The sequence below is a fragment of the Ursus arctos genome, unplaced genomic scaffold (genome assembly GCF_023065955.2).
Source record: "Ursus arctos isolate Adak ecotype North America unplaced genomic scaffold, UrsArc2.0 scaffold_10, whole genome shotgun sequence".
NCBI classification, from domain to species: domain Eukaryota; kingdom Metazoa; phylum Chordata; class Mammalia; order Carnivora; family Ursidae; genus Ursus; species Ursus arctos.
In genome coordinates this window covers 44740536-44757800 of record NW_026622764.1, presented here as the reverse complement: position 1 = coordinate 44757800, position 17265 = coordinate 44740536, and positions in this window count along the sequence as shown.

Genomic DNA, 17265 nt, shown 5'->3' with positions numbered 1-17265 from the left:
ACACACGCTCTTTCTCTCTCAAATAAAGAAATCTTAAAAAAAAAAATCTGTAGCCATGAAAGGGACGAAAAAGAAAATGTAAGTTCTGCATTACAGGAGTGTCCCTCTCACTTTTCCTTTTATTTTCAGATATTCTAAGAAAGGATATTTCTTTTCCAAGAAAGAAAACATTTCTTTAATTTTCTGTCTATAAAATTAGAAGTCTCAAGACCAAATGCCATTTAAAAACCTTTGAAATAAGCTGAAATATAAGTAAATAAAATAGTCGTTATAAAAGGTAACACATGGAGATTCAACTGAAAGCTTAAAAATATTAAATCGGGGCAAACTTTTGTTTAATTGTAATAATGTTACTAAATTGCCTTGTCTTTCTTAGGATTTTCCCATTAACAATTTAGAGGGAAATGTTCACCTTACAAATACCCTGTAAAATCACGAGGCACGCGAGAATTGTGTTGTATCTGACCAGGGTAGCAATTCCTTCCTGAAAATGAAAACCCAAAAACAACAAAACAAAACAAAACACCACCAGATATGTAGTTTTGCTCAAAGAGAATATTTAAAATATTCAAATAGTTTTTTTTTTTTTTTTAAACCTGTTTCACTCAGGAGTTTTGGAATAAATTCTAAGTCTAGGACCCCAGTATACTCAGGTATAAAGGGGAAAAAGTCACTGAACGTTGTAAGAACCAAATTTTTCATTTTATAATTTAATTTACTTTTACACTACGCACAATAATCTGTGTGTGAAAAAAGTGTTCTAGCATAGAGTAGGGAACCAGAAATTCTGACTCAGGAATATCAACATCTCAGAAAATTCTCTCTCAAAAGCTCAATGAGGAAGGATGGTTAGGGGCCTCTAGCCCTTTGGGGGTTAGGATGCTTAGAGGAAGAATTTGAGGGTCCTGATGAAATTCATGTTTTAGTTCAGAAAACTCTGTCACATAACATAGTACCAGAACTGATGTGATTTGCTGGTGTCTGTGCTTTCCTGTATACAGTAGTTATTTTCACTCTTTCTCTTTCCCAGTTCCTTAATCACACAGCTCTGGCCAAAACAAATGTGTGAAATGTTTTATTACCCTCTCTTTATTTTCATGCTCTTTTCATGTAATCATATATTTGCACCATTTTTTGTTAAACCTTCATGCATGTGCAAGGACATTTTAGAGAGTGAGAACAGGTTACCACTCTGCACATTTCTGTCATTATAGTTATTTCTCAATATATCCAAATGATATTTACTAATTAGTCTGGGAGTGTTCAAGTGCACGCATGCTCTTAGATTTTACAACACACATGCCACAGACTCAAACACATCAGCAAAGCTGAGTTAAGTTGTTTACATAGGTAGTATTTGTTGTTGTGACCATAGGTTCTAATAATCACTCTTGCTACTTACTGGAACTCTCAAAAAATCTTCTATGTTTAAAATATTAATAACATATTATTATATAACAATATAATTATATAATGTAACAATTATATAATATAACAATATAATTATATAATGTAACAATAACAACATATTAAAGGCACTGAGGAGTTTTACTAACAAAGATGTCCAGCCAAGTCAATTACAAATGGGAGAGAACAAAATTGTAAATTCCATCTGCTAGAGTACAGTCACTTATCTTCTTGAAAATCACATTGCTAACTGCTCATTGGAAATCTTTCATTAAAGGGGCTGCAGAAGGACACCCATTTATTACGAAGGTTTAGGTGAAGAATCAATTTGTAATTCAGTTATTGATAAGGAGAAAGTGTCTTAGGGCACTAAAATGGTTACAAAGTAGAAATAGAGTGCCATTTTGTAGCAGAGACATCAGAGGAAATGTCAGCCCGAGGAGTATTCATACATATGCACAAGAGTTTGCAAGTTACAGGAAATAGCAAAGAAATATTTGACCCAGTATGCCAGGTACACCTGGCTGTGCCACATTTTCAGGGTTAGTATTAATGATAGCATCTTTAATTTTCAACACTATATAATTCTGAATAGATCTGTCAGCAGATTAGTCAGGGCTGCTTTTTGAAAATAAGTTGTGATCTGATCAACTATATAACAATAGGCAGGATAAATATGTCAAGCATTAGTATGATGACAAATGTTGTTTATAATTTATAAAAACTAAATAAGTGACACTTAAGTAATTTGAAACTTTTCATCAAATTTCTCAGAAATTTTCTATGATGTGCACTTAAAAAGACTTAAAATCTGGCATCAGGAGACTGATGACATGGTTTAAAAGTCTTTATGTACATGAGTCAAAAAAAAAAGGAGGGGTATATAGAGAAAATTTTGGTCACTGTTAGCTTTTTTTTTTAAGATTTTATTTATTTATTTGACAGAGAGAGAGATGAGAGAGAGCACAAGCAGGGGGAGAGGTAGAGGGAGAAGCAGACTCCCCTCTGAGCAGGGAGCCCAATGCAGGTCTTGATCCCAGGACCCTGGGATCACGACCAAAGGCAGATGCTTAACCAACTGAGCCACCCAGGTGCCCCTGGGCACTGCTAGTTTCACTTGGCACCTTAAGTTATACTTAATCTGTTGTACAATTATATTAACAATACATATCGTTATTATTAACATATACATATATTAACAATATGTATTACTTTTGTCAGTGCTTATTAAATATCAAGTATTGTGCTATGTGTTTTACACACCTTTATTTTATATCATTTTTATAGCAGCCTCATGGCTGTTATTTTTGTTGTTGTTGCTGTTGTTTTTTTTCTTTTCCAATTTTTATTTACATTCTACTTAGTCAACATATAATGTAATATTGGTTTCAGGAGTAGAATTTGGTGATTCATCCCTTACATACAACACCCAGTGCTCATCACAACAAGTGCCCTCCCTAATGCCCATCCCCCAGCTAACCCATTACATTATTGCATCGCTGTTACGATAGAGTCAGAGGGTCTGAGAAGTGAACTAAATTTCTCATAATCACAGAGCTACAGTATGCTACAACCAAACTATAAACCTATATCCTGTCAAAATCTCTGCAATATTTTATCTAAATAATATCTTAAACTTTTCAACATCTGAGTAGAATTCTAAATAAATAAGAGATTTGGAGCCAGGCTCTGGTTTCAGATATGAGCTCAGATGCGAGCATATTTGAATATAAGGTGAACCTTAGGAAACTAAATTAAACTTTCAAAATCTTAGTTTCTTCATCTGAAAAATGAGCATAATTATAAATAACTAAATTTCTGCGATTATTAAATAAAATGATTTGCGTGTTAGCATGCTGGCTGATGGAAAGAGCGAGCTCAGTCCCTGTTAGTGGTATTCATCATCACCATCATTTTCATCATTTCCCAGCCTCAGTGCAGGTGTCAAGCTCTATTATGTTGTTGTTTGCTGTTATTCCCTTAATTATACTTTATCATACCTGAACAAAGTCTTTAATTTCATCATTTATTATGTGTGATTATGGCAAAGTATTATGAACTATCTTTTCCTTCTCTTGAAAATGAAGGGCCAGGGATATTATATCTGTTTTATCAATGCGTTGTTTGACACAGGAAACTTTACTTACATATATAAAAGTAATTTGTAAGTCAGGCTATAAAACATAGGGATTTAAACCAAATTTTTAAACAAAACAAAACAAAACCACCATCCTTTCACTAGCTGTAACAGACATTGCTAACCAATCAGTGGTCCCCAACTTGGCAAAGATACCCCAGAATCCTTTTTCAACTGAGTCATTAACAATTAATTCAAGTTTGCATGGAGAATAAAACTTATTTGTCACCTTCTTGCCCTCTAGTTTTACTCGGTGTTCATAGGCAAATTCATATGTACTTTCCTAACTAACTCCTAAATTTAATCAACAGGTGTTGATTGAGCCAGCATTTCTACATACCTACAGTTAAAATAAATCAAATTATCACGACTATAATGTTGTGTAGTCCTCTAAATATACTCTCTGACCGAAGATTTGATTTGATTTGATTTGATTTTTTAGAGAAAGAGAGAGAGAGCGTGAGTGGGGGAAGGGGACAGATGGAGAGGGAGGGAGAGAATCCCAAGCAGGCTCCATGCTGGAGGATCTCACTATCCTAAGGTCATGACCCGAGCTGAAATCAAGAGTCAGGGGCTTAACTGACTGAGCCAACCAGGTGCCCCTCTGTCTAAAGATTTTAAAGAAGGATTCATCTTTAATTTTAATTTTATTCTGCTTAACAAAAATCATGTGATAAACATCTAAACTGAATTTTATAGTTTCTTCTGATCTTTTGGTTGTTGACCTTCTATCTAACGTAGGAACAGATGACTGATTTTCATGATTACACATATAAAATATTTTAAATACTCTGATCAATATATTTTTATGCCTGTCTTAGGAACACTCCATCATCTGTCACCTACTAGCCACCAACTCAAGACCAAGCCAAATCAGTCCTTCTGACTTCCCAGATTACCACCCAGTGTTTCTATTTATTATTATTTATATTTGTTTACTTGTCTTGGAGAAATAATGAGGCATCAGAAAGAGAAGAAAATACCTTTAAATACATTTTTATATCATTCTTCCCATTTCTGTAGATGAAAAAATAAAACATTTCGGGTAGAACATTGGCATATACATTTAAAAAAACTCCAACAATTACTCTGCCATGTACCCCTAGGAAAAACTATCTTATAAGAAAATCGTGAACTTTGGAGTCACGGGTCGTAATCTCAGCCTCCATACTTTGCAGACATGTGATTTCACAAGTCATTGAATGTATTTGAAATGCAGTCATTAAATATATGAATGATTATTGTAAAGAAAGTAGCTAGCACTTTGATTCTGGTCTGGTAGGAATTTAAAAAATGTCATTTCCTTCTTCTCTTCTGCCCATTCATCTTTACAAATTGCAAACTTACTGATTAGTGGTAGGTTCAGTCCAGTGCAACCCCAGGATTCTGGCCGAGAAGGCAGAGTGACTTAGCCAGTCTCATACTTTTACTTATCATGTTTCTCTTACTATGTCTGTCTGCAGCTTGTTCATTTGCCTCTGTCCCCACTCTAGTGAGGACACACACGTGTTCAATTCATCTGACGAGAAACTGGTTTTCCTCCTGCTCTTTGGAGGAATCATGGAGAAAAAGAATATCTATTCAGAATGTCTTATGTATTAAGTGTTTCACATAGGGGTCATATAAAGTAAATATTATCATCCTAGTTTTGCAGGCAAGAACACTAAGGTCCAAATAATTTATGTAATATGCCTTCACTGGCGGACAGCATGAAAAGAATTCAAATTTGTTTGCCATTACAAAATTTATGTACTTTTGACTAACCTTACCCCAGACTATAATTTTCTTCTTCGTATTGGCTTAGAAAGCCCCATTTCCAGGTAAAACCCACTAGGGAGCAGTGAGCAACAGCTGGTGCAGGCTGTAGGGGAAAACGAGGCTTATGAGGAGTTCTTGCTTCTGCAAGAATTCTGGCCTAAGGCTATCTTTTCTGATTGTACTGTCTTTAATTCTAAACCAATGACTGGCTTCTCCCATAACCATGATCTTACTGGATTACAAACCACTTTTGCAAGCCTCCAGATAAATGCTGTAAGCTCTTATTACCCACTGAGAATTCTTCTCTCGTCAATTTGATTTTTTCCCTTTGATACTGAGCAACTGATGAAAAGCAAAGAACATGATTCTGGCTCTGAAGAAATTCCAAGAGATAGTTACGTAAATAATAGAAAATAAAAGTGGTATCACTGAAATAAGTATTTTATCTCTAATAGTCAATAATTTGAAAGAGAACAATTTATATTTGACAATGTGGACACATTTGAGTATGAGAAGTCAGTCCAACTGTATCCACACACATGCAACAAATACATTTATCACTTTTTTTGTGAACTTTGTATGTTTGCTATATAAAAATGCAACTCTTTTGTATGACAAGAAAAAACTTATGTTGTTATACATTTTCTTACCCTTAACCTAACAAAAAAAAAAAAAAAAAAAGGAACTAATGGTGCTTTATTACTTACCTTGAAGAAATACTGAGGTTTAATTAGATGTGCATGAAGTAATCTGAGCTCCTTGGAAAAACAGCAATAATAAATAATATTTCAACGGGAAAAATGAATATGCACATAATATGCATATATTAAATATTTTAATATATATTCAAGTTCTATTTATATGTACATGTATATTAAATTTATATTTATACATATATATTTAATTTTTTCCTTACCAACACATATATAGTTTTGCTTTTTCATCTATTTGCTTATTTATAAAAGTGAAAATATTTCAGGAAAGTAAGTCCTTTGTGGATTTTGCAACTCTTCCAGGAAATATCCATTTAAAATGTCTGGAATGTGTGTTAAGAACAAGAAATGACTTTACAGTTCCTTGAGAAGAAAAAGCAATTTCACAGTGCACAAAATGGCTTAGAGTAATATGGATGTTTTTTTCACTGTATTCTTAATTAAGAAAGATTGACACCTGTGAAGGTTTCAAGCCAAATAAAAATCCCAGATTTTAATTAGCTTTTCTAATGGTTATGTTTTCCTGCTAGAAGACATTTGCAAATCTACCAATTTCTCAGGGAGAGTAGCAGAACATAAATAATATTAATAATTATGTTTATTACTTTCCTAAGTGTCATGGTCTGCAGTGGTGCAGAGATAGCACCAGATTAAATAATTAAATATGTTACAGTGGCTTTTGGCTTCTTCTCCTCCACCTTTATAACCTGCCTTTCTAGCTGTCAGTATTGAACACCTGACTTCCACCCACCATCCCTGACCCTTTCTACCCGTAAACAGGCCTCTGGGTACTTTCTCCCTCTTACTGCCATGCCCCATCCATGTCAATTTTCCAAAGACAGTGACCCAGTTCTGTGAGTTTCTAGCCAATCTCTTACAAAAACTACAAATACTGCCTCCCATTACTACTTGCTAAATTTACCTTTGCTAAATTGAGATATTATACATAAATATAAGATATGCTTGACTCATTTTATTAATAGCAGGATACTGCATACCATGTTTCTCTTCCACAAGGGGTATGCCTATTTTAACAGGAGGAAAAGTGTTAACTCAAGTAATAAGTCATTGATAGTGGGATTTTAAGTAGTATTTTTCAGCGAGGAATAGGTGAGGTGATAGTCAGACCTCATTTGATAGGTGACAATCCACTTTATATTAGTGCGTAACATTTCTGAAAAATAACTGAGGGAATAAATATCAATCATTTATTATATAGTGAATGACTGAGAAAATATACGACTAATTGTAGGGTAGAATATTGAGATAAATCAATATAGGTACCTGTATCTTTTCATACGAGTCTTTGTATAATTGTGTCTATGCAGACTGATACATAAGCATGCAGACACACGCACACATACACCTATACATCCCTACATCTATTTTGGCCCTCATTTGTTCATTATTTTCAACCATTTATGTTCTACAGCAAGTCAATCAATTACATCGACTATTGGGTGATTTAATTAAGTCATTGTGTTGGCTAAAAATAGCCAACCAAGGCCAGTTTTCTCACATTGTCTAAACTCAGTAATTATGTTTATAGGATTATTAAACTTCTACAGGTATAAAAAAGGGTCATCTGTATATAAATTTTACAAATTGCTTGAGATTATTTGACAAATACATTATCATTTAAAAGCTTTCTTTAAATGGGATTTCAGACATTCATTTGAAAGCATAGGAGATTAATAAAACCAAAATTAATTAAAGAGAAGACTATTAAATAACATTGTGTTACATATTCAGAAAGTTGACTGTTTTCAACGAATGAGTGTCATTTGAGACATTTTAATACATAGTAGTAAATGTTTGATTAAAAAGCACAAATAGGGGCGCCTCTGTGGCTCAGTCGGTTGGTTAAGTGTCTGCCTTTGGCTCAGGTCAGGATCCCTAGCCCTGCATCACATCGCATGGGGCTCCCGGCTCCATGGGGAGCCAGCTTCTCCCTCTCCCTCTGCCTGCTGCTCCCCCTGCTTGTGTTCTGTCAAATGAATAAATAAAATCTTTAAAAAAAAGCACAAATATTTTTTTTGAAATCAAATGTTGAAATATAATTTAAAATAAAATAAATGAAACAGTTTTCAGCTTATATTGCATACTTGAGGTGGCATAATTTTTATGTATTGGACCCTTCCGTTCCTTTTCTTTAATAGACTCAGTGGACTTTCAGAGGCATACTTTCAGAGCATCTCTGGGTGTGAGGATATTCAAAAAAGATGCATAAAAGCTATTAATTGAGTGAATAGATGTTAGGTAGTTGTAATTAAATGTACAAGGAATCAGTCTTACCCCTTGAGGAGCTTAGTGTCAAATTTACAAAACTGTAATTATTTTCTTTAAGTGTGAGAGCTCACATCTTCTAGAACACAAGGATTAAGATACCTCATCTAACCTCCATGCCTAGAACTATGGCTTAATTTACAACTTAATATAGAATTTTGTGTAACTTTGTCCAACTCCCCTCAAGTATGTCTCCTATTGCCTAAATGTCCACTATTAGAGATTTCCTTCTTTATATCTAGTAAGCAACAGAAAAATAATATACTTATAGAAGTGACATTAAAAAAAAAAAACATCAAAAAAAGGTAACATTCATCAACAAGAGATACAAAGGTAAAAAATTATTCCACTTTCATACATCTTACTATATAGTATGGGAAGTGGCACAGACACTTCAAAAATTAGTAGGTGTATTATATATTAGATATGGTGATTTGAAGAGAGAAATAACAGAGGCCTGAAATAAGAGCTGTCAGCTGGGTGATGTTTTGAAATTTTAGACAGATTTGTCAGGGGAGGCATCACTAAAAGAACATGATTCTCAGTAAAGAATTAAAGGAGATGATCAGTGAACCATGTGAATATCCAGGAAAATAAATTCCCAGATAGAAAAGACAACATGGAAAAGTCTGCAGCAAAAGTAAACTGAGTGTGCAGCAAAAAGTGTGGTAGAAGGGATTACAGTGGCAACCAGAGTGATTAGGAGGAGGAGTCAAAGAATCAGGGAACCAAAAGGATACTGTGAAAACCATATGAATAAAAAAGTTCCAGAAGGAAGGAATGATCAACTTTGCCAAATGCTGTTGAGAAATAAAGATGAAGACAGGATTTAGGACATGGAGATTATTGAAGACCTTGATAAAATAAGTTTTTATGGAGATGTGTTGAGGAAATCTTTTTTGAATTGGGCTTATGAAAGAATGTGAGAATGTGATAAGAGAAATTATGGACAGCCAATTTTTTAAGAAAGTTTTACCATATGGGGAGTAGAGCAGCAAATGGGGATAGGGATAATGGCATCAAAGCAGGGTCTTTTGTGTTGTTTTATTGCTTAAATGAGGAGAAAAAGCATCCTGTTGTGGTTTGATGGGGTTATCTTAGGAAAACAAGTGAGAAAATGTTGATTTAATAAAGAAGAGGATTGAAGGAACTATGTTCTACATTGTGTAGGAAGAGCTAGATTTTATTACTGGGCTCTTCATTTACCTATAGAAACTGAGGGAAGGCAGAGGACAGACAGTGGCAGATAATAAGATGGTGGAGAGAGATGTGTGTGGAAGTTTTCTTCTGATTCCTTTATTATTTCAGTAAATAAGTAGACTCATCAGCTGAGCATTAAAAGAGTGGTAGGGAGGTAGAGTGTGGAGAACAGAGTGGAAGCTATGAAGTAATCCTTAGGATACTGAGAGAAGGGGGACGAACTGGTTTTATCTGTCAGGGTTAAGGGCCCACTTGAGATTAGTGATCATAAATTTAATGTGAGTACAGTAGGCATTACTGTGTGTATTTTCTCCAGCCACACTCGGCTGCATGAGTACAAACTCTGGGTTAATAGAAATTTGGATTTAACCCATGATGGAGTTTCACTAAGGCAAAGAAAGGACAGAAATTTTTAGAGGTTGAAGATGAGAGAAAGCAAGCTGGAGAAAAAAACCAAAAAGGCTGGGATTCTAAGAAGGATGAATAAAATTGAGATTAAGAAAGTGTTATGGTTATTTGTAATGATACAGTCTAGGTACAACCATGTTAACAAGCAGCCTAACCATGTGGAGGACAGAGTCATTGGATCATAGTTGTTCAACTACCTGAGAATCTCTTACAGAGTGAAGATGTGATTGTTTGTGTGAATAAATTATAAAGAACTAAGTTAGGAGTAGTGATTGGAAAGAGTAAGCCAAAACCTGAAATACTTGAAAAATGATGGTGTCAAAACTCATGGTCTGTTACAAGGATAGGTTATTCGCTTTGCCTAATGATATGAAATTCAAAGCTTGGGCACTTTACGGAAGAAACAGAGAGGATCTGGATGGGGCTACAAGTACTGGAGACATCTACCCCACTGCTAGGTCCAGTAATATGAATTATGTAGAGAGGAACTCCAACTAGTTGGGAAGGGCACAGGAGAAATAAGGGTCTCAGAAAATAAACAGGTTTCAATTAAAGCAAGATGGCACACTTTTGGAGAAGAGGTTAAAAATATAGGGCACAAAGAGGATATATGAGGAATTTCACATCCTAGAGGGCAGAGGGAAAGGTTTAAGATGAAGAAGGATGGGGGGGGGGGGGAGAATAAGATAACTGATATGAGGGACTAGATTGAGAGTTTAGGGCTTCTTGTATTTAAAAATCCTGGAAGGTGGGTGTGGTAAAATAAGATATATATTTTGTCATTGCCCCAAGTTCCTGGTACAGAGCTCCTCAAATTCTTAGAATTTCCTGAGTGATAGGAACGTCTTTTTGTCATTCATAAGGGGACCCTTTGAACTAATGCTCAAGAGGTGAGTTAGGGTGCTGCCCCTGGATGGACTCAGGATGGGGCTGGTCATGAGAAAGACCAAGTGATAAGAGGGTTAGAACTTTCAGCCCACTAATGACCTTCTCCCTCGAGGAGAATGGGGTGCAGAATAAGATTTATAAAAACTCTTAAAAAATAAGATTTGGTGAACTTCCAAGTTGGTTGAACATCTACCTGTCAGAGAGTGGTGCACCCCAATTGGACAGGGAAAGAAAGAAACTCCTGCATTCAGGACCTTTCCAGACTCATCCTGCATACCTCTTCATCCATATCCTTTATAATATCCTTTGTAATCAACTGGTAAATATAAATAAATGTTTCTCTGAGTTCTGCAATCTGCTGTAGCAAATTAATCAAACCTAAGAAGGGTGTCATACCCATCTGTAGCCCGTGGGTCAGAAGCGCAGTTGACAATCTGGATTTGTGACTGGCATCTGAAGGGCAGGGGCAGTCTTGTGGAATTGAGTGCTTAACCTGTTAGATCTGATATTATCTCCAGGCAGATACTGTCAGAATTGAGATCTATTGTAGGATACTCAGTCAGTGTCCACAGCAAATTGAAGAACTGCTTGGTGGTGTTAGAGAAACACAGTAATGAGCCTAAGAATTTTATGGCAGATGATGATGGTGATAAGTTTATTCAGTAAAATACATAAATAAATAAATGAATAAATAAATAAATAAAGGATGGCCAACAACCTCATTTCACACCTGCCAGTGAACAATTGTGCTGGGAAAGGAGAGGCTTACAGTGAGACTCCTTGGCTCTCTTTCAACTCCTTCTTTAAGAAGGGATGTAATTATAATGAGGTTAATAAGATTAAGCACTTATTTGTATTCAGTGAAATGACCTGGATGCTTGAAGACATATGAAGACGTCTTCAATGACAATCTTGATAGGGTAAACATTTCTGAAAGGCTAAGGAAAACTGATGCCATTTAGATTCTAGATGTTGCATGTTCAAAAACCAAAGTTCATTTCATCATGGTGTTCAAGATTTGCCAGTTTCCTTTGAGGTTGGCATGTATTTCTAAGGAATACACTGAATTAACAAAAAATATTGTTCAGTACATATATAAGTAAAGGCAGTAAGAATATTAATATAATCATGATTATATAGTGAGTACAAAAGTTACATATAAAAGGAAAATGTCATGAAGGAAATCTCAAAGTAGAATAAATTTTCTTGTTTTATTAACTAGTGTTAAAATTTTAGAATAAAAATCTACATGATAAGAATAAGAATTTCAGGGGCGCCTGGGTGGCGCAGTCGTTAAGCGTCTGCCTTCGGCTCAGGGCGTGATCCCAACGTTCTGGGATCGAGCCCCACATCAGGCTCCTCCGCTAGGAGTCTGCTTCTTCCTCTCCCACTCCCCCCTGCTTGTGTCCCCTCTCTGCTGGCTGTCCCTGTCAAATAAATGAATAAAATCTAAAAAAAAAAAAAAGAATAAGAATTTCAATGATTTCAGATCAATGTACCAGGAAAAAGCAAGTCATTTCTCAAGCCTATTTTTTCCCCTGTTGGTTTTTTTTGTTTGTTTGTTTGTTTTTGCCACCAGTGTTGTTGACCATATCAACATCTGAGGTCTTTCTAGAAACATCCAATGTGTGTCCAAACACATACTCATGTATATTAGTGTAATGAAAGCACCCTCTTACATACATTCTGCATCTTGCTTTCCCCCCACTTAATAATAAGTAATATATATTAGGTATCTTTCATGTTTTCCTCTATTAATTTTATGGGTTATTTTCTGCCTTTATTTTACCTCTATATCACTGAATCATGTATTTTCATAAACCCATGCAAAATGAGATGAGGAAACGGACTTGTTTTTCTAAGTGGCTAACCAACCGCCCCTACATAATTTGTTGAGTTGCCACTATTGTCTCACTTAAATTCAAATGCCTCAATTGTCTTGTATTAATTTTATATTTGCATGTGTCACAGTAGCACACTCTTTCAATTATTGCAGTTTTATAATATTTCTAAAATACTTGGTAATATCATCTCATCTTCATTACTCCTACAGGATTTTTCTGGTGACTCCTATAAACTTATTCTTCTGGATGATCATTTGTGTAATTTTATCAAGAAAAAGGTTGTTTCAGAGAATTCTGAATTACTGGAGTAAATAATCCATTTAAGATAATTTTTGAATCACAGGAGAACGCTATTTGGAGAGAATGAGAAAATAAAATGAAGTTGATGATGAGTTCATATTCCCCAAATGAACGGAAGCATAGCATAGCCAAACAGGAAGAAATGAGGAAAGGGGATTACAAGAGGTTCTGCTGAGAACATTTAAGGAGACATTTCAGAATCTTTTCAATATTCTAGAATTGACTGAACTTTCTAGTATAGGATTTCAATTGTTTGGACAATAGAGAAGATTTCTTTTTTAGGCTTTCATCCCCTAAACAAAGGACCCACAGAAGTGGATAATGAGGAAAGGATTAATGAGAAAGAAAAAAGAAATTAGTAAGAAACAAAAGATTTAATAATTCATAATGAGGTTATGACATTTCTACAGTTTTAATATAAAAGTGATACTTAATGCTAGTTACTACTACTTAAATATGGTTCCCTTTTTTTCTCTTCTGTTTTATGTTCAGGATCAGTCCCTGGGATGAGTTTCAACAGTTTGTCAGGTTGCCTTGAAAGATATGTACAATTTCTTTCTGCTTTTGTAAAAAAAAAAAAAAAAAAAAAAAAGGAACTCAAACTAGAAGAATATACAGCGTGTGGGATAAAATGATACATTTTTCATTACTTGAAAATGCGGATGATTTTCTCTCCTATGTATTTAGCTGTTTTGGTTTTGAACCTTTGCACTTCAATCAAAGTGTAATTCTAAAGGAAGACTGTGTCCTAAGTTTTATTGAAGACTCAGCTATGTTTTCTTTTGCACTGACTTCACTAGAACTAAATATTCTGGCAGAGAAAACTCACTGCTTGCGACCATTTTAGATACCTAGTGTCCATAAGTACAATTGCTTATCAACCCTAAAGAGATCTTTAATCTGTAAATGTATGGGGAAAGCCTACAGATGAGGTGGATTCAATAGTAAATATCATTTTGATTAATCCAATAATAAGTAAATAGATAGACAAATAGATAGATAGATAATAGGGAAGAAATAAATAATAGGGAGAAAACAAATAGGGAAGAAGGTGGAGAAAACACTAGAAACGAATATACTTCTATTATCAGCATCTATTGTAGTTAGCTCCAAGATAGAAAACAAAGGAAAATATTTTACAAGAGGCAACATTTCAGACTGAAAGATGTTAGACATTTTAGCTGTGCCCTTGAGAGGGAATAGATGTGAGTAACATATGTGTAATTACTCAATTATCAGTGTTTGTGTGTGTGTGTGTGTGTGTGTGTGTGTAAATACTGAATAGTTCATATCCTAATATATTATGTCTTAAAGTTTTAAATGACACAGCAAGCCTCTATGTGGTGCATACCTACAGAGCTAGCAAAATCATGTCATAAATATTACTATGATCTCTAATAATCAGCTACATGTTGGGTAAATGCGTTTAGGTTTAGAAATATCAAATTATGGGGCCATTTGCTATATTTCTAATGTGAAAGGCTCAGGGGAATCTATAAATACTCTAAACTCATACTTGCCATGGAAAAATTTTACTTGTCGCTGAATTATTACTTGGCCTCTGAAAATCATTATCATCATTTGGCTCCCTTGGAGAGATAATTTACCTCATATGGACAAGCACTTTCCTCCCAAGAGGGAGTAGTTTTACTAGCCTGTGCCTCATAGGATCAGAAATACTTTTAATTGTTTCTCTAGTGCTGATAGCTTCTTTCAACTGGTAAGAGGACTAATCATCTTATGCAAATACCAAGCCAATGAAATAATACGATGTTTGTATTCAAAGCAATTAGGCTGTCATTTTAATTTCTGTTCTGTACTCATAAATTCCAATGAGAAACCCTGAAAAATCACTTGTGATCTTTTTTATTGGACTTCTAATTAGGAGACTACATTTAGAGTATTTTTGAAGATTTTATAAGAATATACATTACATATAATATACATAGTGCTATATATTATATATAGTATATTTTAGAAAAGTTATATAGCTTAATATCATAGTTTCTTGATACCGTAACTTCTGACAATGGACTCCAAATACATAGAATTTTAAATTTAAAACAATGTCATTTTATTGAGGAAAATAATGGATAACAAAAATAAAATAACCAACCGTATTTATCTCTTGACTGTATATCCCATTTTCTTTTTCTTTTCCTGGACTAGTAACTAAACAGGTCTGTACAAGGCTGCTAGATTGATTACACACATCTCATCAATGGGTCCCCATACACAGACACAGACACAGGCACACACTCACATGTATATGCACACACACTCACAGATTCTGACATATTTCATTTTATTTTATTTTTAGTCTTCCCAGTGGACTGGTACTCATTTCTATAAGAAATGTACTCTCTAAATCACTCTGGACCTCTACCTTGGGCGGTTTTATGCATCCTAAATAAAGACAGCAGGACTGTGGCCATCCCCTAAGAATAACGTTCTCATTTCAGGACGCAGACGCCAAGCAACAGGAGTCCTGAAGCTGCATCTGACTCGAGCTTGTCAAGCTTTACAAGCTGTTATTTTCCTTGCCTCTTCACTGTCCTAGGGACTGCCTGATTGTCCTCTTGAAGCTTTCGCCATTGATTCCTGTTTCCTTACTGTGATGCTCTTCCTGGGAGATGGAGAGGCTTGTACAGATTGTTCTAATGAGGGTAATGCACAGAGCTCTTACAAAGATGTGTGGTGACCAGGCAGGAAGCGTCAGGGATGCCCAAGTGATTTGTTTAATCTGCTTTTTCTATTCATCTACATGCTGTACGCCCCATTCCCTTGAGAGGTTTACAGAGACACGTTGTCGGTGTTTGGGACTGGCAGAATGTGTTTATAGAGTCCTGGTTTCAGGGGTGGAGGGGAACACTCTACCCTTTCATTACCTTTTCCCTGAAACATCAAGACAGAAGGAAGAAAATGGTGTTGTATATGTATGATGCTTCTCAGCAAAGTGGCACTTGTCCACAGGGGACCCATTCACAATATCCCATTTGGGGTAGCCCACATTACATTCCATAGATTTCACATCAGTTAAAATCATTTTATTGTTTTTCCCCTAAATTTTGTGAAAAGAATACTGTATAAGAGAGAAAGAGAGAGAAATTGAGGGAGATACTAAGAGTGAGAAAAGGAGGGACAGTTTCTTAAATGGAAAAGAAAATTCCTTTAACACCAGTTACAGTACTACTGAAAATATGCTGCAGTACTTGAGATGCAGACAAGTCCTGTTTTATTTATTTTAAAGCATTACAGATGCACTTGAAGACAAGCCATCAGTCAGCAATGACAGAGAACATGAAAATGTATAAGAATAAATTGGGCTTTAATTTTTCTTGACTAACTATAGACATTTATCATAACTAATGCACTTACAATGGCGTAGTACTCTTCCCCCACCCCCCTTCTATTTGGTAATCTCATCTATTTTATTATGTGTCTTAAACCTAATTAGAAAGCAAAAGTCCTGGCTGTGATAAAATGGTAATATTTCTTTTGACCAATATTGGTGAAACCCACTGCAATTAAGTTATGGCAAAAGTTTATGCAAAGACAGTACAATATTTTTGTTAAATAGTGTGTGAAGTCCTCCTACTTGTGATACCTAATTACTGGTGTCATGCTTGTAACAGCGACATCTGTGCACACTCAACACTCTAATGGGCAGCTCCTACAGGACTAATGCATTTTAATTGATGGTGTTTAGCGTGGCTTTTGGTTTTTCTCTCATGTGAGAAGCTATGCCCTTCTGCTCTCTTGTCCCCAAATGAGCTGGCTCTCTGCTGGGGAACTCACAGTACAGATGGTCAACAAAAGGTGAAGATTGCCAGGACTCTGGCTATCAGTCCCTTTCAGCCAAGATAAAATCTGAATTACTAATCAGCTTCCTTCTGCCCCCACACTCACTCTCACTCTTAGCCAAGCTGTTTACATTTGGACTTAATGCTAATCTCTCTTTGTCAAATGGCTTTATCAAGTCCTATTTGATTTGAAACACACCTTCCTAACTAGCAAATCAGGACTGGACCATTCCAGTCCCTTAGCACAGGCAGTTCATTTCAAATACAAATTGTTCTTTCCTTGGGGAGAGAGCTAAAGCCTGGTTAAATTTCATCTCTGGTATCATCTGAAATGGGAAAAAAAAGTACTCGAACACAATAGAACTAAATGGCAGATCACGTGTGCTTCACACAATCTGGGTAGTACATCCTCTATAGAATTGTTATCAATGTTATTATGTTTAGCTCTTCACAAATATCACACTCGGACTCAGGGTTTTCCGAGCAATGTAGCCTTAGCTCTACTTTGATAAGAAGTCAGT